This window comes from Odocoileus virginianus, chromosome 21 (assembly GCF_023699985.2).
Source record: "Odocoileus virginianus isolate 20LAN1187 ecotype Illinois chromosome 21, Ovbor_1.2, whole genome shotgun sequence".
Classification (NCBI taxonomy): Eukaryota; Metazoa; Chordata; class Mammalia; order Artiodactyla; family Cervidae; genus Odocoileus; species Odocoileus virginianus.
Genome location: NC_069694.1, coordinates 30037780 through 30062511, shown reverse-complemented (window position 1 = coordinate 30062511; position 24732 = coordinate 30037780). Strand labels below are relative to the sequence as shown.

Here is a 24732-nt window from a genome sequence, read left to right as displayed (position 1 = left end):
GAATTTTAATTCAACTTTTACTGACCTCTAGACCCAGACTTAAAAATCTCTAAAAATTAGGTCAAGCAAACCTGGATAATTGCTCTATTTTACGGTCAATGATTTGGGATGTTAATTACATATGCAGGAGTGAAAGTCATCATACTCACTGTTTTAGAGGATGATACAGGATATATACCTCAGTAGGTGGGAAACTTGGAGACTATCTTAGAATTCTGCATACCACATGACATTTGCCTTAACTGGCATAATTATAATTTTGTAATCTTTTTCTCTTAAGTTATATATTTTATATTACTCAGCACTAATGATGGAAAACTTCTTTCCTGGTAGCTCAGCTGGTAAAGAATCTGCCTGTGATGCAGGAGACCCTGGGTTGACTCCTGGATCAGGAAGATCCGCCAGAGAAGGGATAGTCTATCCACTCCAAAATTCTTGGGCTTCCTGGTGGCTCAGCTGGTAAAGAATCTGCCTGCATTGTGGGAGACTTGGGTTCAAACCTTGGGTTGGGAAGATCCCCTGGAGAAGGGAAAGGCTACCCACTCCAATATTCTGGCCTCACCTACCAGTGTACCAAGATGACAGAGTAGAAGGACATGTGCTCATCTTTTGAAAGAACTTCAAAACTGCAATTCACTGCTGAACAGCCATCAACAGGAGAATGTTGGATCCCACTAAAAAAAAAAAAGATAACCTACATTCAAGGGCAAAGGAAAAGCCCAAAAAAGGTGGTAGGAGGGGAGAAATCACGTTTAGAGTCAAACCCCATATCTGCCAGAGACACTCAGAGGGCTCAAACAAAACCTTGTGTGCACCAGGACCCAGACTCCACAGAGACCGAGCCAGACCTGCCTTTTAATGCCCTGCAGAGGCATGGGTCAGCAGTGGCCTACCACAGAGACAGGGGCTCTGGCTGCAACAGACCTGGGAGGCACAGTGTGTGGTGTAGGTCCTCTTGGAAGAGGTTGCCATTAGCCCCACCATAGAGCCACTGAGCAGATGACCCACAAACTGGAGACCAATTATAGCAAAGAAGTTCTCCCACTGTTACAAAAGTTCTAGGATGCACAACAGATTTCCCAACCTAGGGATCTATCTAATGGACTGAGAAACCCCCAGGGAATTTGACTTTGGAGGCCAGTGGGATTTGATTACAGAACTTTCACACTACTGGGGAAACAGATTCTTGGAGAGCACAAACAAAAACTTGTGTGCACCAGGACCCAGGAGACAGGAGCAGTGATCCCACAAGAGATTGAGTCAGACTTCCCTGTGAGTGTGCAGGAGTCTTCAGCAGAGACATGGGTCAAAAGTGGCCTGCAGAAGTCCTTTTGAAGGTAATCACTGCCATCACCCCTACCATAGTTTGGCCTCAGGCCAAACAACAGGAAGGGAATATAGCCACAATCCAACATAAACTGGATTAAAGATTTACTGAACATGGCCCTGCCCAACAGAGCAAGACACAGATTTCACTACAGCCAGTCCCTCCCATCAGAGAGCTTCCACAAGCCTCTTATTCTTATCCATCAGAGGGAAGACAGAATGAAAACCACAACTACCGAAAACTAACTAAACTGATCACAGGGCCCACAGCCTTGTCTGACTCAATGAAACTATGACTGATGCCACATAGGGCTAGCCAAGACCAATGGGTCATAGCGAAGTGTTCTAACAAAACGTCCACTGGATAAGGGAATGGCAAACCACTTCAGTATTCTTGCCTTGAGAACCCTAAAAACAGTATGAAAAGGCAAAAAGAAATAACAATGAAAGATGAAATTTCCAGGTTGGTAGGCACCCAATATGCTTCTGGGGAAGAGTGGAAAAATCGCTCCAGAAAGAATGAAGAGATGGAGCCAAAGCGAAAACAATGCCCAGTTGTAGATGTGTCTGGTGATGGAAGTAATGTCCAATGCTGTAAAGAGCAATACTGTTTAGGAACCTGGAATGTTAGGTCCATGAATCAACGCAAATTGGAAGTGGTCAAACAGGAAATGGCAAGAGTAAACATAAAAATTTCAGGAATCAGTGAACTGAAACAGGTGGGAATGGGCAAATTTAATTCTGATGATCACTACATATACTACTGTGGGTAAGAACCCCACAGAAAATGCAGTAGCCATCATCATCAACAAAATAGTCTGTACTTGGATGCAATCTCAAAACGACAGAATGATCGCTATTCCTTCCCAAGGCAAACCATTCAATATCACAGTAATCCAAGTTGACGCCCCAACCACTAATGCTGAAGAAGTTGGAGTTGAACAGTTCTATGATGACCTACAAGACCTTTAAGAACTAACACCAAAAAAAGATGTCCTTTTCAACATAGGGGACTGGAATGTAAAAGTAGGAAGTCAAGAGCTACCTGGAGTAAACAGCAAGTTTGGCCTTGAAGTACAAAATGAAACAGGCCAGAGGCTAACAGAGCTTTTCCAAGAGAACACATTGGTCATAACAAACACCCGCTTCCAACAATACAAGAGATGACTCTACACTTGGACATCATCAAATGGTCAATACCGAAATCAGATTGATTATATTATTTTCAGCTGAAGATGGAGAAACTCTATACAGTCAGCAAAAACAAGACCAGGAGCTGACTACGGCTCTCATATCATGAACTCCTTATTTCGAAATTCAAACTTAAATTGAAGAAAGTAGAGAAAACCACTAGACCATCCAGGCATGACCTAAATCAAATCCCTTAACGATTATACAGTGGAAGTGACAAATAGATTCAAGGGACTAGATCTGATAGACAGAGTGCCTGAAGAACTATGGATGAAAGTTTGTGACATTGTACAGGAGGCAGATATCAAAACCATCACCAAGAAAAAGAAATGCAAAAAGGCAAAATGGTTGCCTGATGAGGCCTTACAAATAGCTGAGGAAATAAGAGAAGTGAAAGCAAAGAAGAAAAGGAAAGATATATCCATCTGAGTATCCTTTGGAAGTAGACTTTCAAAGAAAATCAAGGAGAGATAAGAAAGCCTTCCTAAGTGATCAGTGCAAACAGAGGAAAACAATAAATGGGAAAGACTAGAGATCTCTTCAAGAAAATTAGAGATACCAAGGGAACATTTCATGCAAAGCTGGGTACAATGAAGGACAGAAACACCATGGATATATCAGAAGCAGAAAATATCAAGAGGTGGCAAGAATACATAGGAGAACTATATGAAAAAGATCTTATTGACCCAGATAACCAAGATGGTGTGATCACTCACCTAGAGCCAGACATCCTGGAATGCGAAGTCAAGTGGCCCTTAGGAAGCATTCCTATATACAAAGCTAATGGAGGTGATCGAATTCCACTTGAGCTATTTCAAGAACTAAAAGACGATGCTCTGAAAGTGCTACACTTAATATGCCAACAAATTTGGAAAACTCAGCAATGGCCACAGGAATAGAAAATATCAGTTTTCATTCCAATCACAAAGAAAGGCAATGCAAGAGAATGTTCAAACAACCGCACAATTGCACACATCTCACACGGAAGCAAAGTAATGCTCAAAACTCCCCAAGCTAGGCTTCAATAGTTCATGAACTGAGAACTTCCAAATGTTCAAGATGGATTTAGAAAAAGCAGAGAAACCAGAGATCAAATGCCAAGTTCTGCTGGATCACAAAAAAAAGCAAGAGAATTCCAGAAAAACATTTACTTCTGCTTTATTGACTATGCCAAAGCCTTTGACTGTGTGGATCATAACAAACTGTGGGAAATTCTGAAAGAGATGGGAATATCTGACTACCTTACCTGCTCCTGAGAAATCTGTATGCAGGTCAAGAAGCAACAGTCAGAAATGAACGTGGAACAAAGGACTGGTTCCAAATTGGGAAAAGAGTACGACAAAGCTATATATTGTCACCCTATTAATTTAACATATGAAGAGTACATGATGCAAAATGCTGGGCTGGATGAAGCACAAACTGGAATGAAGAATGCCAGGAGAAATATCAATAACTCCAGATATGCAGATGATACTACCCTTATGATAGAAAGCAGAGAGGAAATAAAGAGCCTCTCGATGAAATTCAAAGAGGAGAGTAAAAAAGCTGGATTCAACCTCAACATTTAAAAAACTAAGATCATGGCATCCAGTCCTATCACTTCATGGCAAATAGATGGGGAAACAATGGAAACAGTGACAAACTTTATTTTCTTGGGCTCCAAAATCACTGCAGATGGTGACTGCAGCCATGAAATTAAAAGACGCTTGGTCCTTGGAAGAAAAGCTCTGACAAACCTATACAGCATGTTAAAAAGCAGAGACATCACTTTGCTGACAAAGGTCTGTATAGTCAAAGCTATGGTTTTTCCAGTAGTCATTATGGATGTGAGGGTTGTATCATAAAGAGGGCTGAGCACCGAAGAACAGATGCTTTTGAATGTGGTGTTGCAGAAGACTCTTGAGAGTCCCTTGGACTGCAAGGAGATCAAACCAGTCAATCCTAAAGGAAATCGGTCCTGACTATTCATTGAAAGGACTGATACTGCAGCTATAGCTCTGATACTTTGGCCACCTGATGCAAAGAAATGACTCTTTAGAACAGACCGTGATGCTGGGAAAGTTTGAAGGTGGGAGAAGAAGAGGACAACTGAGGATGAGATGGTTGGATGGCATATCCAATTTGATGGACATGTGTTTGAGCAAGCTCCGAGAATTAGTGATGGACAGGGAAGCCTGTCGTGCTGCATTCCACACGGTCACAAATAGTCACAACCGTGTGACTGAACTGCACTGAATGATGAAAAAATATGTTCCAATCAAAAGTAAGTTGCTGTATATTCTTAAGAGGACATGAATTACATTTGATTCCTGAAACATTTTTATTTAACATTTATGACTCTCTTTTGACAATAAAAAAAGTAATGTGATTTTTTTCTCTGAATAGTTTCATCCATGGTTGATTTTTTTTAACCTCTTGTATTTTGCTGAAATTAAAGAAGCAGATGTGCTACAATATCACAATTTTTAAAAAGGTATTCTCATTTGAGAATTGTGATCTTTGAGATAGAGACAAGCTTGACTGGAAATCAATGCTCAGGAAATTTCTCTGCAAAAAGTTATTTAAAAATAGAGTCATCAGTAAGTTAAGAGTTAACATTTTCCACACACTTGACAGAAATTTTATTTGCCTTTTTTAATATCTATAAAAATAATTTTTAAATATATAAGAATTCATAGAAGTATACATCAGTCCAAAGAGCATATTTGTAAATCTAATAAATTTGGAAGAATGTAATAAAATGAACTGGATAAATAACACTGAGTGGAAGGATGTACATTAGGTAGGATTATTCTAAGATTTAATAAAGGGCAATAAAATCTACTAACTACAATGAAAAATAAATTTAGCTCACAGAAAACAAACAATGTACTTGAAAACTACCAATATTGATTCTTGAGAAGATTACTGAATAGCATATCAAGCTAAGTAATTTCTCAATAGTTAAAAGCAGTGAGTTTGTAATAGTCAAAATAGTCAATTTTTCATAGAATATGCAAACAATTTATAATTTTTATCAAGTCTTAATTAACCAGATAATTGAACCAATTTACCACTTCACTTTTGATGTCTGAACATTATCATCAACATAATAATACCTCAAAGAGTTTCTTTAAATATGCATGCCTCCCACACAGTATTGCCAAGTTTGAATTATAGTTTGGATCAGGTGGTCCACAGCTAAGAGAACAGAAAGAAAGAAATTCCTGTCAGTGAACAAGTTCATCAGACTCAGTTGACAGAAAAGTTCTTTAGAACCTGGGTTTGATTATACACTGGTATTAGCCACCTGATAAATAATTTCAACATTACTTAGTATTTAATGTTTCATAAAGTGTTTTTATAGTGACTTCTAATTTGATTTTTATACTAACCACATAAAGTAGTAGTTTTATTCCCATGAAATACATATTTTACCAACTATTGTGTAATCAACTAACAAAGAATTCCAGATTCAGAGAATTCTTCCTTCTTCAATGTTTTAAGGGAATCTCTGGGATTCCCATATATAAAGAAAAAAAGAAAAGGAAATCTACTCTACTCAGCTTATGAAATTGATCAACCATTCCCCTTTGGATAATACCCACCCCAAAGTACCACAATATACATCAATCCCTGCCACTTCTACCAAAACTTCACAAAGTAGCATTAATTACCACCCAAAAACCCAGGTTTCACAGTTGTTTTTCTTTTTTGCTTTTTTGCTTAACTTTGTCTAGACCTACAAGCAGATCTCTTGCAGAGGGTCAACTAGTTCCCATGCTAAGGTATTTTCGGCAGGCCTGTGCTGCCCATTTGATAGGCAAGGCAAACATGAGAAGGCATTTCTAAAATCTGGTACTGAATAAAAAATAAATAAAATCTGGTACAAAACACAATTTAGATCGAAGCCAGGGTATGCCTTCCTCTACCTAAGATGAACTTCCTTACCTAAACTCAACTCAGATTACAGATGAGGAAAATGAGACATAAAATACTTTGATGAAAATACTTTGATCAAGGTCACACAGAGAGCAGAGGGCTGAATTAAGAACCATATTTTCTGTTATCAAAGTCCAAATTATTTCCACTAAAGGAATTTCAACCAAAATAATTCTTGACAAAATATTAGACACTATTTATAACCACACACACATACACACAGAATATATTTTTCCTTAACAAGATATGAAACTTGGATCAAGTAGAACTATTTAAGTTAATGTTAATCTGTTTTCACTGTATATTCATTTTTATTTACAGTTGTATCAGGTATTTGTTCATGTTTACAATTATTGATTGCTGAAATAAAATTTAGGAAGTCTATTTTAAAAACCCACAGCAATGTACTTCCTAACATAATATGCAGTGAATACACTATGACTCACCTTTCATAGATCTATCCAGAAACAGAGAACAAGTAGAACTGAACCAAGCAGATCTGGACCAGGTCTTCTTTCCTTATTGCCTCACAGTGATTATCTCACCATTCCATTTCCATATTTTTGCTCTTAACAAAAATGAAGAACTGAACTGGCCTTTTAAAAGTTTTTTTTTTTCTTGAAAAAAATTTACAATTTATTTTTTACTTGTGCTAATGACTAAAGTGTGTAAAGTGTTTTTTTAACCACCTTCTTTATGGATTAGTGCTGACTGATCCATATATTCTAATGACAGTGGACAGGAGTAATTCTGAGGTACTATAAACATGAAATACAGCATTACAAATTAAATTTTTCATGCTACTATGTATTTATTAACCCACTTCTGTTTCACATTTTATAGCTGTTTGAATTAATGTTTTTGGATGAAAATATTATGCAATTTATTTTATAAGATATTAAGAGTTCTGTGGGTTATAAAATAATTCTAAAGTATTTGAGAATTTTTTCCAGTGAAGAAGTATACATTAAAAGGTCTTTCTAGTAAATTCTTTGTAAATAAAGGACATAATTAATAAGGACTCATTCTCCCCCAAGGATTTTGTTCAAGATATTTTTGTTTTAAATCTTAAGTTTCTTTTTAAAAATCAAGTGCATACTGAAGTGAAAAAAATACACTTGGACAGTTTTGACTAATAGGGATTAAAATGTGCTATATGTAGTAACAAAAATATGAATAGTTTGTACCAGTTATCTGTGCTTTTGCTGTTAACTATTTTTTATGTAATTTGCAATATAAAGAGTTCAGAATGTTTATTCAAAGGCCTTGTAAAATAAAGTGTTAGTTAACTCAGCAAGTTTTCATTGTTCACATTTGTACATCCCCAAAAAAGGCATATCTTCAGGACTGGCCCTCGGCTAGCTCCTGGGAGATGAGTTCTGAGTCCTTAGAATATCTGTCAGATAAGACTGTTTTGTATGCCTGAGGCCTTGGGCTGCAGTACCAGTCTCATCAGATATTTAAACTAAGGATATAATTTAGAGTGAATGCTTTTTTTTTGCTCAGAGGAGCTAGAATCTGAGTAGCTGAGGTCAGGCATACAGCTACTGAATACTTAAGTATTTGTTTTATCTGCAATTAAAACTGCAAACCAAGGCTTAGGTGTGTTCCCCTGGTTGACAACACTTCACATTATACACATGAGGAAACCAAGGTACAGAAAGATTAAATACTTTCCTGAGATTGCACAGAAAGCAGGAGAACCTGGAATTGACTTGAGGCAGCTCAGCTTCAGAAATAATCCATTATTGACAATGACATAGGTGATATAATTTATGATATTCAGTGGTACAATTATGTGTATATATGTATAATTTTATTTTGAAAATATTTTACATGTTTTGAAAAATGATTTAACAGCCTCCTCTGCATTTCAATAAGTGGGAATTCTGAGCCACAAATTAACCTGATTTTATTTACTACATAGAAATGATTATTTTTTTAAAATTGCTGTCATCTTTTTCTTCCTTTTAATTTTCCCTTATTATTAAGCATGCATTTTTTGCTATAGACTGACAAAGGGAAGAAGAGAGATGACTTGTGTAATAAATCCATTTCCAAGACTATATTAGACTTTACTCATTTATTTTTAGGTTCCTCGTTCCCTATGAATGAAATTACCTTCTATTTCCCCCACCAAAAGTCTTAATTTGCCAAATTATATAAAAAGTTTAATTATAGGATGAACTGAGTTGGAAAATGAATTACTCTAATACTATCCCTCAATATCTGAGTTTTAAAGATTTACAAATAGATTTGCCTACAATTTTCCTTTTCTGAAAGCCAATAACTACCCCCTCAGGTACAGTGTGTTAGTATTTTATATCATTTAGTAATCACATATTGCTTTTGAAAGTAGCTTTGGGACATGAGTTGCAAGGAGGTATGGATAGTCTTTCTGGAAAGTTATATATGAGCAGATGGATACCACACAAAGTAGATTAATATGTTAATTGTCTAAATGAAAAAGCTTGTCATGCAATTTCAGGCTATTAATGAGATCAAGAATCTCAACACTAAAATAAAGAAGTAATTTTATGCTGTTGGTAACTAGGTTTTTGCCCTTGCGACTTTGTCATTTTGTAGAATAATTGCTCCCAAAGGAAAAAAAAAAGTTTCATCAGGAAGCACTTAGTAGTTTCCTCTGAATTGCTCTAAATGACTGTGTTCATGGCAAGAATATTAGCAGAATTGCTAGGACTGCATTAAATTCAAGCAAAGCCCTTAAAAATATTTTTTAATATCTTTATTATTAAAAACAAGATTTTTTTAACAATGGTAAAACTGTAAATTTGCATGTATAAAATTTAGTCTTCTCTGTGACCTAACATTGAGAAAAAGCATTATCATGTTTTCTTTAGATTTATATTGTAAAACTATAAACCATTTTAATTAGTAAAGGTGTTATTTTCTTGATTAAAAAAAATATTTAAACAGTTATCTGTTTACCAAATGAACAGTCATAGGCAGCATAATATTTACAACTTTTTTAAAAGTATATGGATGAGAGCATGGCTTCAATTGCCATATCACTAACACCAATACTTTAAATCAGATGAAACACTGTAAAACTTGAGTAATGCCTGTTTCACCAGTCTCCAGGGTTCCTGTGAATTAGTACAATTAATGGAAATCTAAATAATACATGTGGGATGATAATTTAAGAAATATGCTGTTCAAAAATATTAATAGAGTTAATTATTGATAGTCTATGTCAAGAATTTTCTTAGTTGTTTTGTGGTAGGAAGAACAATGGTTCCACAAAGGTGCTCATAACCTAATACCCAAACTTTGCAAATATGTTACATGGCAAAAGGGAAATAGAGTTGCAGATGCCAATTAGAGCTGACCTCAAGATGGGAGTCTACCTTAAATTTTCTAGGTAGATCCAATGTAATCACGAGTTCTTAAATGTGGGAAATGAGGCAAAAGACAGGGTCAGAGTGAGGTTACATAATAAGGACCCAATCTGCCTTTTCTGGCTTTGAAGATGGAGGAAGGGGGATCACGAGCCAAAGAAGCTAGGTGGCCTTTAGATGCCAGAATAGGCAAGGAATGGCTTTTTTCCCAGAGTTCTTGGGAAAAAAAGCAGCCCTGCTGATAACTTGTGTGACTGTGTGCGTGTGTGTGTGTGTGTGTGTGTGTGTGTGTGTGCGCGCGCACACACATGCGTGCACACATGCTCAGTCATGTCTGACTCTTTTCAACCTCGGAAACTGTAGCCCACCAGGTTCCTCTGTCCATGGGATTTTCCAGGCAAGAATACTGGAGTGTGCTGCCATTTCCTCCTCCAGGAAATCTTCCTAACCCAGGGATCGAACCCGTGTCTCCTGTATCTCTTGCACTGGCTAGTGGATTCTTTACCACTGAGCCACCTGGGAACCTGATGACACTCAGTTTAGCTAAATGAGACCTATGTTGGAATTCTGACCTATAATAAATTTGTGTTGTTTTCAACCACTAGGTTTGTGGTAGTTTAGTATGAAAAAAACTTGAAAACTAATGCAATAATCTGCATATATTAACTCTTAATTCTAAGTCTTCAAAATATTTTTTTATTTTATTCACAATTTGTAAGAGAGTATTTAATTTCATATATTAAGTTATGTAAAAAGTAAGAAGTCTAGCTCATGTTATATCTTCTAAATTAATGTCGTTTCAGGTTTCATCAGGAGAATCAGATGAAATGATACATAAAGAGTTCTATCAAAGTAAAAGACACTGCTTAGGGTGTCAGTAAGTATAGGGTATCATTGTCTCAAAAACTTATTTAAATCCATCTGATAATATTTTTGTAGCATTATATAATAAAGTATAATTTTAAAAACTATTAAACATGAAAGCATTTATCACTTATCTCTCCCAAGATGTCATTAAAACAATTGTATAGAATAATCAAAAAGGCGTTAGTCTACGAGGATAAAAAGAAAGCAAGGAAACAATGGAAAATGAAGAGCAGATAAGGAAAAGCAAAGCAGGAATGGGAATTGACAGCACAGTAGAGGGAGTTTTAAATCTATGGTCCTACAGGAAAGGGTACCCCCAGGAAGAGAGTCAAATCATTTGCACACTTTCAGGGAGGCGACTGGACAGAAACAGGGATCACATATCCTCCTTAACTGTTCATCAACTGAGAAAGCAGAGCAACAACCAAAAATTCTAAACACATAAGGATTAAGAATGAGAAGGGAAATAATCAGCATAGAATCTGAGCAGAGAGAATATTTATATTGTCCCCTAAGGGAAAAGAAGAAAACTGTTAGATGAAAAAAAGGCTTGTGTGGCACTGAGAGTACATTTGAAGTTCAGATCAGGTTTTTAGGACTATTATGTAATTTCACATGTTAACAAAATGGCTGGGAATTCACAGAAACTGATGGCTACATTGAATCACAGGTGGAATTTAGTAAAGGAACGGTCAGAAGTGAAAGGAATAAGCAGAAACTAATGAATCACAGAGCTGTGGACAGAGGCAAAGTTAAGTATAGAAGACAAACAACACTTTGGAAGAAAATGGTGCAATTAAAGATCTGAAGTTCTAGATTTGACAACATTGAATACTTTGATCTCCTCTCTGTATATTTCTGCATAAGAAGAGAGAAAAGCATTCATCAAATATTACAAGTTTATTATATTAGGGCAAGAAATTACAATATCATACTTTTATTTATGTAGCTGCAGTTTTTACAAAATAATTTGGTTAATACCATATCCTAAAACTGTTGTTATGATATTCTTTTTTACTAAAAGATGAACCATAAAGAAGGCTGAGCACTGAAGAATTGATGCTTTTGAACCGTGGTGTTGGAGAACACTCTTGAGAGTCCCTTGGACTGCAAGGAGATCCAACCAGTCCATCCTAAAGGAGATCAACCTTGAATACTCATTGGAAGGACTGATGCTGAAGATGAAGCTCCCATACTCTGGCCACCTGATGGGAAGAGCCAACTCACTGGAAAAGACCCTGATGTGGAAAGACTGAAGGCAGGAAGAGAGGGGGATGACAGAGGATGAGATGGTTGGATGGCATCACCAACTCAATAGACATGAGCTTGAGCAAGCTGAAGGAGATGGTGAAGGACAGGGAAGCCGGGCGTGCTGCAGTCTATGGGGTTGCAGAGAGACATGACTGAGTGACAACAAAAGATGTCTTGCTATCGTGTAATTTATTAATTATATATAGGTATTCATAATTCAAAAGTATTTATTAAGGATCTTTAATGTATCAGCATTATGTTGTTTTAGTACAGAGTAGGAAAGAAAATGGGGGCTTCCCTGGTGGCTCAGTTGGTAAAGAATCTACCTGCAGTGCAAGAGACCCAGGTATGATCCTTGGATCAGGAAGATCCCCCAGAGAAGGAAATGGCAACCTACTCCAGAATTCATGACTGGAAAATCCTATGGACAGAGGAGTCTGGCGGGCTTCAGTCCATGGGTTTGCAAGAGTCGGAAAGGACTTAGCAACTAAACCACCAGGAAAAAAAACAGATATTATTCCAGTTCTTAAAATGGTCTTAGAAATTTAGGAAAAAATTTAATGCCTCTCTCTGGTGTATATGGCTTTATGTTGTCCCTGACTTAAAAATAAATTCCATCCATTTTCTGGATTATAATTTTGTATATTTATTAAATAATACTTAAATTTGTAGACACTATTTCATAAACTTTAAGTTTCTAGCACTAAATATATCAAGAAGCCATCATAAAAAACATTAATTTATCAGAACAACTAAACAATTTGCTTTAGAATTTATTAGTACTGATGCAAAGAGAGAACTGTTATGAACCTTTCTCTACCATTCTACAAATTCTACCATTCTTTATCATTCTACCATTCTCAAACCATCCTATGAACCTTTGCTCAGGTAATATTTTACTTTTCTTTGCTAATATATATATATTCTTCATTTACTCCATAGTCTTATATGGTGCCAGGAAAAATATGACACTCATAAAGAACCTTTATAATGAGGTAATTCACCAGAGATACATGAAACAAATGTGAAAAAGAATTTGGTTCATGAACTACAAATTGATGAAGCCTAAAATGTATTTTGATGTCCAAATTATATAAAAGCAGGTGATTTATTTGTCACTTGTTTACTGTGGGTGAATTAATAATTTTCCTCCAATATAAATTATAGTAACATAGCTATTAATGAAATGAATTTTAACCTCACAGAATGCAAAACGTGATCAACAATTTTTATAATTGGTACATTTCCAGAGAAAGTTAAAAGGACATGAAATTCAGCAACATTTGTTCTTAAGGCATTGAATACAACTTTAAATATAATAGAACAGCCTTATATTTGGGGTAAATTTACCAAAAACCCTTCCACATTTAAAAATTGTATTAGTTTGGTTTCTTTCAAGAATACACACACACACACACACACACACACACACACACAGAGGTATCTTATTTTAACTTACCTCATTTTCTTTAGCAAGTAGTGGAAGCATACAAGGAAAACTTTATGGGAACTTAAAACATTAGAACATGCTTTACCATGTGTTTTCTTTTTGATTTCTAATTATGCTTAATATATAGAATATTTAGAATGACTTTTTTTCTTGGATGGGGTGGATATTAATCCAATCTGAGTGACAACTAAATATGGAATATTTCAGTCATTAGTAACACCCAACAGCAGCTTTGGCAAGAAGCTGTTGGAGAGTGACCATGTGTGAAACACAGTATAATTTTAAATTCAATTTAATATCACCCAATGTATGGTGAACTTTTTCATTAATATCATTTTCCAATCTTGGAATAATAAAGTAAAAACAGAGTCTTATAACAGGTTGGGAAAGTAGAAAAATATTATTTATAAGGACAGTCATGTACTTATAATTGTCCTCCTGCTATTTGTGGTCATAGAAGGTTACTTAAAGAACTTATTTTGGAACACAATCTTCTCCACTATTGCAGATAGCAGGGTAACAGAGCAAGTCTAAATATCTAAGGCAATCTTTGTAATTAGGACTTGACCACAAATAAACCCTAAGGAAAAAAATCAATTGTTCTTTCACACTCTATAATCTTGAAATATAGATTCAAAAATAAACTACTGGACATATGTTATGATTGATATCTATTGGAATGCCATGTTTTAATCCCAACTTTATATATTTAGCCAAGAGGGAGCTATTTGACTACATGAGATTTTACACATTTTTCAGCTAAATTAAAGATATAAACATTAAAGTTAACACTTGGGACATCATGAAGATCTGTGGTACTCTCTAGAGCATCATCAATCCATAAACCAATGAAAGAAGGCATAAATGAACTATTTCCTTCTCAGACTGAGTCATGGTGAGTATCTTTTAAATTAATAATTTCACAAGGCCACTAAAAGTTGTGTGGAGCAGAAATTACATGCCGGAGGTGAGGTAGGAGATAGAATATATCAGAAAATAATGAGAGCTGTTCTCTGTTTCTGGATAGATCTATGAAAGGTGAGTCATAGTGTATTCACTGCATATTATGTTAGGAAGTACATTGCTGTGGGTTTTTAACATAGACTTCCTAAATTTTACTTCAACAATCAATAAAATTGTAAACATGAACAAATACCTGATAAAACTGTAAATCAAAACAAACATACAGTAAAAACAGATTAACATTAACTTAAATAACATATAATGATTAAAGGAACAGCTGATCAATTCCTGGCTATACATAAAGTCACTTGCCAGAAGATTTGAGGCAAACCTCATTTCATTTATCTTGCGGCTTTTTAAATGACTAGAAATAATTTTAAACAGCCAGAGACAAACCAAATTAATAACATTTTCAGTCATTAAATAAGCTAGTAATAAAGAATCATACTATAAAAACAATACCAATATTTTAATAAAGTAGCTAGAAATTTAGACTAGTAGATTATTGTTTAAAAGTGTTACATAACTTAAAATTATATGAGAAAGGCATTTCAGATGAGAATGAATAATAGATTAATTATTTCCAATAAATCATACATTTAATTAAGAGTTTAAAATCTCTACAAAGTGCCATCAGGGGCCCATGATGATGACACTGATGCAGATCAAGTACATCCTATTTATAATGGGCAGTATAACATGGATAACAATCCCTGTAACACAAAATTAAAATGCTAATAAATGGTCCCTGTCTGGCCCCAGCAATTTGGAGCCATTTGGTAAAGGTATACATTCCAGACTGAGTATTAATAGGGCAATTCTGAGCTGTCTGTCTGGATGGCACCTCCAATACAGTGTCTTCAGTTCCAGAAATCTTTGACTTTTTTTATTATCCATTTCTCATTCCAATCTAGGGTGTTTAGAGGACATTTGGATTCAGGGACATACCCTTGGCCTCCAGGCTTCTTGAGGAAGGATCACCTATTACTTCCCCTTTGTGCTTCCCACGCGATTTTCCCACAGAAGTTAAAACTTATAGTCAATCTCTGTTTGAGAATGCAGGTCAAGCAAATTATACTACATCCAATTATTTTACATCCAATTATATTACATTCAAATTATATTATATTTGTATATTGGTATATAAATGTATACATACCGATTATATTATATCCAAACCTTGTCATGCTAGGATGTACTATTACGGACTTTTACTGTAACAGTGAAACAGAGGGCTGATGGAGGGAAACCCGCAGTTGTCAGTCTTCCCAAAATCCACTGAACAAAGACCCCCGAGGGCAACCAGATCCAATCACTAGTCAGCGCAAGTACCTTAAGACCAGAGACCCTCACTGGTGACGTCCTTTTAGCTTCAGCACTCCCAGGGAGGCAGCTGCGGCCCTTGTTAAAATTTGATGATACTCGACTTCTCGCTCTGCTTATGGCTGCCTTTCCCCCTACAGTTCCACAGACAGTGACCCTCAAACCACTCTCTAATAAATACTTTGTGTGATTCTTATTGTCTTGAGAATTAGAACCTATAAAAATATTGTTATAATAAGAAATCATTAAGAAAAGGGAGGCAGCTAACACTGGAAAGCATTCAGTTTTATTCCATATCTTTATCTAGAAATAGCAATGTAGAAACCAGACAATGTTGTTTACACAGGATTAGAGCTCAGAAGACTATGTGAACTAGAGAAAAGTACAGTTGTGGACCTGGGCAGACTTGGGGAGAAACTCTGCTTTGTAACTTTGTAACTAAGTGGCACCAAGTAGCTGATAAAATAAGTTTGGTTTTGTTTAACCCACAACACAGTTGAAAGCATGATTCAATTGCCAACATTAAATACATGAATATTTCACATAAAATCCACATATTCAGATTATTTCCAAAATGAAAAACTGGGTAATATTTTAACTCTCATGACTATATAATAACAATGATTGTAGCTAAATGGCAGCTGGCCACTCTTCACTAAAGACAATTCCCTGACACACACACTGGTGCTATTTCTTGTTGTTTCACACTTATTTTGATGATTTCTTTTACTTGACCAATTATTTTGCAATTTGAATTATATGAAGGTTATCTACCTTTTAGACAAAGGTATTGGGGGAAAAAAACTCTCAGCATAATTCTAGGTAGTAGATACTTGTTATCTCTCAAAATTTAAGTTAAAAGTCCTAACCCTGAGTGTAATAGTATTTGGAGATGGAGTGTTGGCCTCTCAGATGGCACAGTGGTAAAGAACCCGCCTGACAATGCAGGAGATGCAAGAGACATGGGTTCAATCCCTGGGTGGGGAAGATCCCCTGGAGAAAGAAATGACAACCCACTCCAGTATTCTTGCCTGAAAATGCCATGGACAGAGAGGCCTGGCAGACTACAATCTATAGGACTGCAAAGAGTTGGACATGACTGAGGACACTCTTGTAAAGGGGTATCACCCCTACAGTGAGACACCAGAAAGCTTAAGTTACATATGTTAGATAGGTTAGGTAGGAAATGGATGAGTCCAAAGGCAAGGTGATGCCACCGAATTTATAAGGGACTAAACAAATAAAGCTCATCTTTGAAGGAGTAAAAAGCATTTTTTCAATAATTTCTATAAATTATACATTGATTTTATTTAATTTATACTAAATGTGTCCATTAGAAATTCAAGTAATAATAATTAATGTTTTTATAGAGAGCAATTCAGAATATCTGATTCATTTGACTGTAACTCAACCAGGCTAGAGAAAGCAACACACTGGTAACATCTTTTAGCAACTACTCCAAATCGCTGGCAAATTTTTTTCCTCACAGAATCATTAGTTTCTACAAGGTAAATTTGTCAATTCAAGCTTCTCTCAGTGACAGGGAGAAAAAAAATTTACAACCTGCTTAGATACTTTTTAAATCTGTTATGTAATAATAAACTGTATACTCATGTAGCAAACTAACTGCATATTTCTGTTGCTTTAGATAATATAACTAAAATTATGCCTGAAAATTACTCAAAATCAAAGTTTTAGAAAATAAATGTTTCTAAATTAAGATCCCATTTTTCATACTTTTTCACATGTCATAATACAATAATCACATATTAAAAATATGGTACTAAATACTTTTAAAGTGTCCACCCTTGAGAATATGAGCAGCACTGCCAAGAAACATCATATTCACACCTTGTCACCTTGTGGAAGTCTTTGTTGAGAAACACCTTCAGACTTTTCGAGAAAGCACACCCTGCAGCTATCCTTCCAAGAAAAGGAACAATGATAGAGGAAAATGACGATGTGCTAAACAATGTCAGCTCCCCATATTCCATCCTTCTTCATTGCTAACAGAATTTCTATTTTGTCTGAATTTATACTTAGTGCCTAGATATTGCATAAAACATCATGAACACTCTAATCCAGTTATGAGGATCCTACTCTCTGATTTTCTAGCCTTGGCTATAGCTAGGATGATCAAATGACCTTATTCTTGGCAATAAAGCAGTATACACTTGCTTAGGGGGTTTCTTGTAAACCTTGTGCCATCCTGATAAAGAGGGTAAATGTACTCAGTACAGCCCTTTTGCCTTTCTTCATCCTCTTGTTTTGATTTTGGATATGATATTTGTTGCTGATGCAAATTTGCTACTTAATAAAACCAAATTGCTCCATTTTTATTTTAAAATAATAAATCTTAAAGAGCTTACTATATATTAGACAGCATGCTGTGTGGTTTATCTGCATTTATGCCATGAAATCTCAATAGCTCAAACAGTAGATATAAATATTACCTTTGCTTATATATGAGAACACTGAAGCTCAGCAAAGAAAAAAAAATGACTTGCCTATGATGATCACAGAGCTAGTCAGTGGCAGAGGCAGAACTGGAACCCCAGACTGTTTGACACCAACAACATGATCTTATGTATCATAATGTAATGTTCGCATGTTTTTACATATTAATAGAAAATGCCCACAAGAAAGAAAGTGGATAAAGTCACCATATCATAAATAAATAGTAGACTGTATTTCTTCTCACATTTTTGTTTTATTGTGACTATTACCTGATGACTAGCATCTCCATTAAGAGATAGTAACAAGACTGAATAATTTTTCTCTAGTGTGAGAAATCGTTAATGATCATCAGTTGTAGACAATTCCCAGAATATTTCCCAGAATCTGGGCCTCATTAGCAGCCTTTTCTTGAGAACCAGGATGGACTCTATTTTAAGTGTGTTTTTGAAAGAATCAAATGACCTTACGTTTCTCTCGCAGAGGCTGTCCCATCAAAAAGCTTTGCTAGTATGAACTGAAATTTTCTTTTTAAGGCAACAAAGACAAGGAATGCTTATCAGGAGACATGAAAAAGCATGGAATGCTGAAGAAGCAGAGCAGTGGCCATGGCAACAGTGCCAGCTATTTTCCATCTGCTTCTTCAGATTTATCTCTGTGTTACATTTTGTATTCTCTGGCCTGGTAGACTCACTTGTAAGGCCACATTAGCAGGACCCTTTGCCCACTGACTTACTGTTGGGTTTAGTGAATGGGGATGTCCAGTGGTGATCAAAATGAAGGAAGACAGCAAGGTTTATATTGCCTGGCTTCTTCTTTCACCAAGATAAAACTTTGGCTCATGTTTACTTTCTGTATAAGATTTTCTTCTTACTAAGGTCATTTTTCCCTCCACTTGTCTTTTTAGACTTGATAAAGATAATAGCTCTAACATGACCATGAACCTCAAAGTATCTCTACATTTCAACCACACCTTTGTAAACTGTCTCCATTCAATGCTTCCTGATTTACCAATTTTGTGTGCCCTTTCTTTCTCCTGTAGCGACTCTGATTGACATAGTAATGGACACTGCACTTATAGATGAAAAAGCAGAAAACAAATCATCAAGGATATCACAGGAAAATGAGTAGCAAAAATATATGTCAAGGTGTAAACCTGCCATTTGTCCATTTTTTTTTTTTTTTATAATTTTATCTATGAGAAAACGGTTGAACTGATTTAAACATTTTGAGTTACTTTGGAACTGGGAAAGTATTGGGAGAAAATGTCAATAAAGACACTACATAAAAATACAGTGGTATGTCTGTGTTGAACTCAATTTTGTATGAATTACTTCTTTAAAGGGGCATTTCATTACAAACATTCATATTAAATAAAATGAAATTATGGTACAATGTCTTGAAAAAATACCCACAAAATCAACAGCACTATTTACTACAAAGTAGTTGCCTCTAAATTACTTCAACATTATCTACTAACATAAATATCTACTTAAAGTGTTTAAAACATTTTTCTTTTTTTTGCTAATAAGTACTAGTCAAGACAAAATGTACCCATCAGTCGGTTTTTAAACAATTAATAAAAGTGAAGGTAAACGGAACCAATTAGCTCTTCTAGTAAAATATTTGGTCAGTTCAATTCAGTCGCTCAGTCATGTCAGACTCTTTGCGACCCCATGGATTGCAGCACACCAGGCCTCACTGTCCATCACGGATTCCCTGAGTTTACTCAAACTCATGTCCATTGAGTCGCTGATGCCATCCAACCATCTCATCCTCTGTTGTTCCCTTCTCCTCCCGCCTTCAACCTTTCCCAGAATCAAGGTCTTTTCAAATTAGTCAGTTCTTTGCATCAGGTGGCCAAAGAACTGGTGTTTCAGCTTTAACATCAGTCCTTCCAATGACTATTCAGGACTGATTTCCTCTAGGATGGATTGCTTGGATCTCCTTGCAATCCAAGGGACTCTCAAGAGTATTCTCCAACACAACAGTTCAAAAGCATCAATTCTTCGGCATTCAGCTTTCTTTATAGTCCAACTCTTACATCCACCCATGACCACTGGAAAAACCACAGCCTTGACTAGACGAACCTTTGTTGGCAAAGTAATGTCTCTGTATTTTAATATGCTGTTTAGGTTGATCATAATTTTTCTTTGAAGGATCAAACGTCTTTTAGTTTCATGGCTGAAGTCACCAACTGCAGTGATTTTGGAACCCAAAAAAATAGTCTGCCACTGTTTCCATTGTTTCCCCATCTATTTGCCATGAAGTGATGGGACCGGATGCCATGATTGAGTTTTCTGAATGTTGAGTTTCAAGCCAAATTTTTCACTCTTCTCTTTCACTTTCATCATGAGGCTCTTTAGTTCTTCTTCGCATTCTGCCATAAGGGTGGTGTCATCTGCATATCTGAGGTTATTGAGTTTTCTCCTAGCAATCTTGCTTCCAGCTTGTGCCTTACCCAGCCAAGCATTTCTCATGATGTACTCTGCATAAAAGTTAAATAAGCAGGGTGACAATATACAGCCTTGATGTACTGCTTTCCCGATTTGGAACCCGTCTGTTGTTCCATGTCCAGTTCTAACTGTTGCTTCCTAACCTGCATGCAGATTTCTCAAGAGGCAGGTCATGTGGTCTGGTATTCTCACCTCTTTAAGAATTTTCCAAAGTTTGTTCTGATCCACACAGTCAAAGGCTTTAGTGTAGTCAATACAGCAGAAGTAGATATTTTTCTGGAACTCTCTTGCTTTTTCCATGATACAACGGATGTTGCCAATTTGATCTCTGTTTCCTCTGCCTTTTCTGAATCCAGCTTGAGCATCTGGAAGTTCAAAGTTCTCTAAGCCAGGCTTGGAGATTTTGAACATTACTTTGCTAGCGTTTGAGATGACGGCAATTGTGCAGTAGTTTCAGCATTCTTTGGCATTGTCTTTCTTTGGGATTGGAATGAAAATGGACCTTTTCCAGTCCTGTTGCCACTACTGAGTTTTTCAAATTTGCTGGCATATTGAGTGCAGCATATTCACAGCATCATCATTTAGGATTTGAAATAGCCCAACTGGAATTCCATCACCTCCACTAGCTTTCTTTGTAGTGATGCTTCCTAAGGCGCACTTGACTTCACATTCCAGGATGTCTGGTTCTAGCCTGGTGATTATACCTTTGTGATTATCTGGGTCGTGAAGATCATTTTTGTATAGTTCTTCTCTGTATTCTTGACACATCTTCACAATATCTTCTGCTTCTGTTAGGTCTATATCATTTCTGACCATCATTGTGCCCATCTTTGCATGAAATGTTCCCTTGGTATCTCTAATTTTCTTGAAGGGATTTCTAGATGTCCCTATTCTATTGTTTTCCTCTATTTTTTGCAATGATCACTGAGGAAGGCTTTCTTATCTCTCCTTGCTATTCTTTGGAATTCTGCATTCAAATGGGTATATCTTGCCTTTTTTCATTTGCCTTTTGCTTCTCTTCTATTCACAACTATTTGTAAGGCCTCCTCAGACAACCATTTTGCATTTTTGCATTTCATTTTCTTGGGGATAGTCTTGATCCCTGCCTCCTGTACAATGTTACGAACCTCCACCCATAATTCTTCAGGCACTCTATCAGATCTAGTATTTGGTAGTAGCATCATCAGTTCAGTTCAGTTCAGTTCAGTCGCTCAGTCATGTCCGACTCTTTGCGGCCCCATGAATCGCAGCATGCCAGGCCTCCCTGTCCATCACCAACTCCCAGAGCTTATTCAAACTCATGTCCATCGAGTCGGTGATGCCATCCAGCCATCTCATCCTCTGTCGTCCCCTTCTCCTCCTGCCCCCAATCCCTCCCAGCATCAGGGTCTTTTCCAATGAGTCAACTCTTCACATCAGGTGACCAAAGTATTGGAGTTTCAGCTTCAGCGTCAGTCCTTCCAATGAACACCCAGGACTGATCTCCTTTAGGATGGACTGGTTGGATCTCCTTGCAGTCCAAGGGACTCTCAAGAGTCTTCTCCAACACCACAGTTCAAAAGCATCAATTCTTCGGTGCTCAGCCTTATTCACAGTCCAACTCTCACATCCACCCATGACCACTGGAAAAACCATAGCCTTGACTAGACGGACATTTGTTGGCAAAGTAATGTCTCTGCTTTTTAATATGCTGTCTAGGTTGGTCATAACTTTCCTTTCAAGGAGTAAGCATCTTTTAATTTTATGGCTGCAATCACCATCTGCAGTGATTTTGGAGCCCCAAAAAATAAAGTCTGACACTGTTTCCACTGTTTCCCCATCTATTTCCCATGAAGTGATGGGACCAGATGCCATGATCTTAGTTTTCTGAATGTTGCTCTTTAAGCCAACATTTTCACTCTCCTCCTTCACTTTCATTAAGAGGCTTTTTAGTTCCTCTTCACCCTTTGACATAAGGGTGGTGTCATCTGCATATCTGAGGTAGTATCATAATCATCTCTTAATATATGTTTAGAATCAGAATTTCCTAACTCTCCATTCTCCATAGCCTCAAGATAACTAGAAAAATATTTTATGTATACCTTATTATTCTAGCTGCAAGAGAATAATTAATAAGCAATTATGGGCAATGAATTATATACCAAATTCAAGATATGTATTACTGACTGAGTAATTTCAGCTCACTTTAAAAAATCATAGATGTTGACTCTGTAATAATTTTATAAAGCTTTTGGCATACTTCCTTGAAATCCTGAAATTTGTAAATCATGATTATTGTGGGGATGAGGGATGCAATGAGTACTGTAAGAGAAGAAGAAAAAGCACAAATATAGCCTACACAATGCTACTTTTAAATTGGTAGATATTAATCATATGTGTAAAAGCCAAGTTGTTATTAAATGTTGGTATTCATTTTTATTTACGATGGATAACAAATGGCTGAGTGAATGTGATTAGTCATTTAATAAAATTTTATGTAAAGTTACTTAAGCTTGAGATTTCTTTAAAAAATGTTTCACTTTATGTTACAATATGCTATTATAAATCAAACTTCAGTAATAACATTTTAATAATAATTCAGTGAAATGGAATATATTTAACCAGCAGACTAAAAATATCAAATACAATTGATATTCAAGCTGATGCCTTCAGTAGACTACTATGTATGTTTCTAGAAGTCCCAAGTGCAGAATTTCACAGTCAAGATGATAATAACTCATATTTATGTGTTCCTATATTAAGAAAGTGCAACTTTTACACATAAAATTTTCTAATTAAATGCATATGCCTTTTATACACATACGGCTTTCCAAGGTAGAGCTAATGGTAAAGAACCAGCTTGCCAATTCAGGAGACTTAAGAGATACGAGTTGAATCCCTGGGTAGGGAACATCCCCTGGAGGAGGGCCTGGCAACCCACTCCAATATTCTTGCCTGGAGAACGCTATGGACAGAAGAGGCTGGTTGGCTACAGTTTATGGGGTCACAGGGTCAGACACTACTGAAGCGACTTAGCACACATACACGCATATACACGTATACATATTGATATATAATGTTTTCACTTGATAAACCTAATTTTTTTTAAAACTACATATCTCCTGTTTATAAGATCTGAACTACAATCGCATGTACATTGTTCCTGTTCTTCTATGTATGTACTTGCTAAATCTTTTTTCCTTTATATGTGAGCCAAGAAAGTTGTGTGCAGGTATAAATTCTCATATGCTTTCTATTTTTCTTAAAAAGTTAAGTCTTTCTATCACTTATTTTGATTAACTTATTTGTGAATGTTTTCACAGTATGGGTTTTTCTCTACTTTCATATGAATAATTCAAAATGAAGCAAAATACTTTTTTTTTTTACCTCCTTAAAAATGACTTAATATCCTTGCATATTAGAGCTTTTTTTGTTATATTTTTTCCATTTATATTTAACAGCAAATGTACTATAAAAAATAGCTTCAGTCCTGGCTGTTGCACATATTATGAATGCTAACTGGTAAAAAGATTTGGGTATTTATTTAGGAAATAAACTTGCGTGTTTTAATTCTATTGCAGTGTAAAATAATTTGCTCTCTGAAGTAAAATGCCATGTAAGCCATGATCTCTGATGTGAACTCGAAGATATATGTGATATTCATGATCTTGAAAATAAATCATTTCCTTTTTATTCATCTGTATTAATATACTTTTAAAACAATATCTTAAGTCAGTGATTATTATCAATTGATGTATAAATAGGATATTAATTAGTGAATTTGAGTACTAATTTCTTCAGACAACAGTTAATATGAGTAGTTAGCAATAACAAAGACACATAATTTACATATATTTTTTCTAAGTATGTCCCTTATTTTTTTCCTCCTATTCAAATCATTCTGACATTTACAAGGGTGAAATTAAAACTGAAAAGTTATTTGAAACTGGGAAGAGTGTAATCTCTTATCAATCACATTCTTGTGGGATGTTAATCACAAATAGCAAAACTTGTCTGTCAAAATAATGAGCTTTATATACTTACAGACAAAGAAGAAAATGAATCCCTGCTTATTATTTTTAAACAGTCTAGAAATATTAAACACAAAAAAGTAACCAAATATTTGTCAGAGAAAATAAACAGAGGGTAGTAACTGCCAAAATGTCTGAATAGTTTTATATGAGCATATAAC

At 35.8% G+C, this 24732-nt stretch overlaps 1 protein-coding gene across 5 annotated transcripts in view; it reads right to left on the bottom strand.

The window, feature by feature from the left end:
• Positions 1–24732, bottom strand: part of CCSER1 (coiled-coil serine rich protein 1) — a 1366600-nt gene that overhangs the window by 911492 nt on the left and 430376 nt on the right. The gene's annotated exons all lie outside the window — the stretch shown is intronic.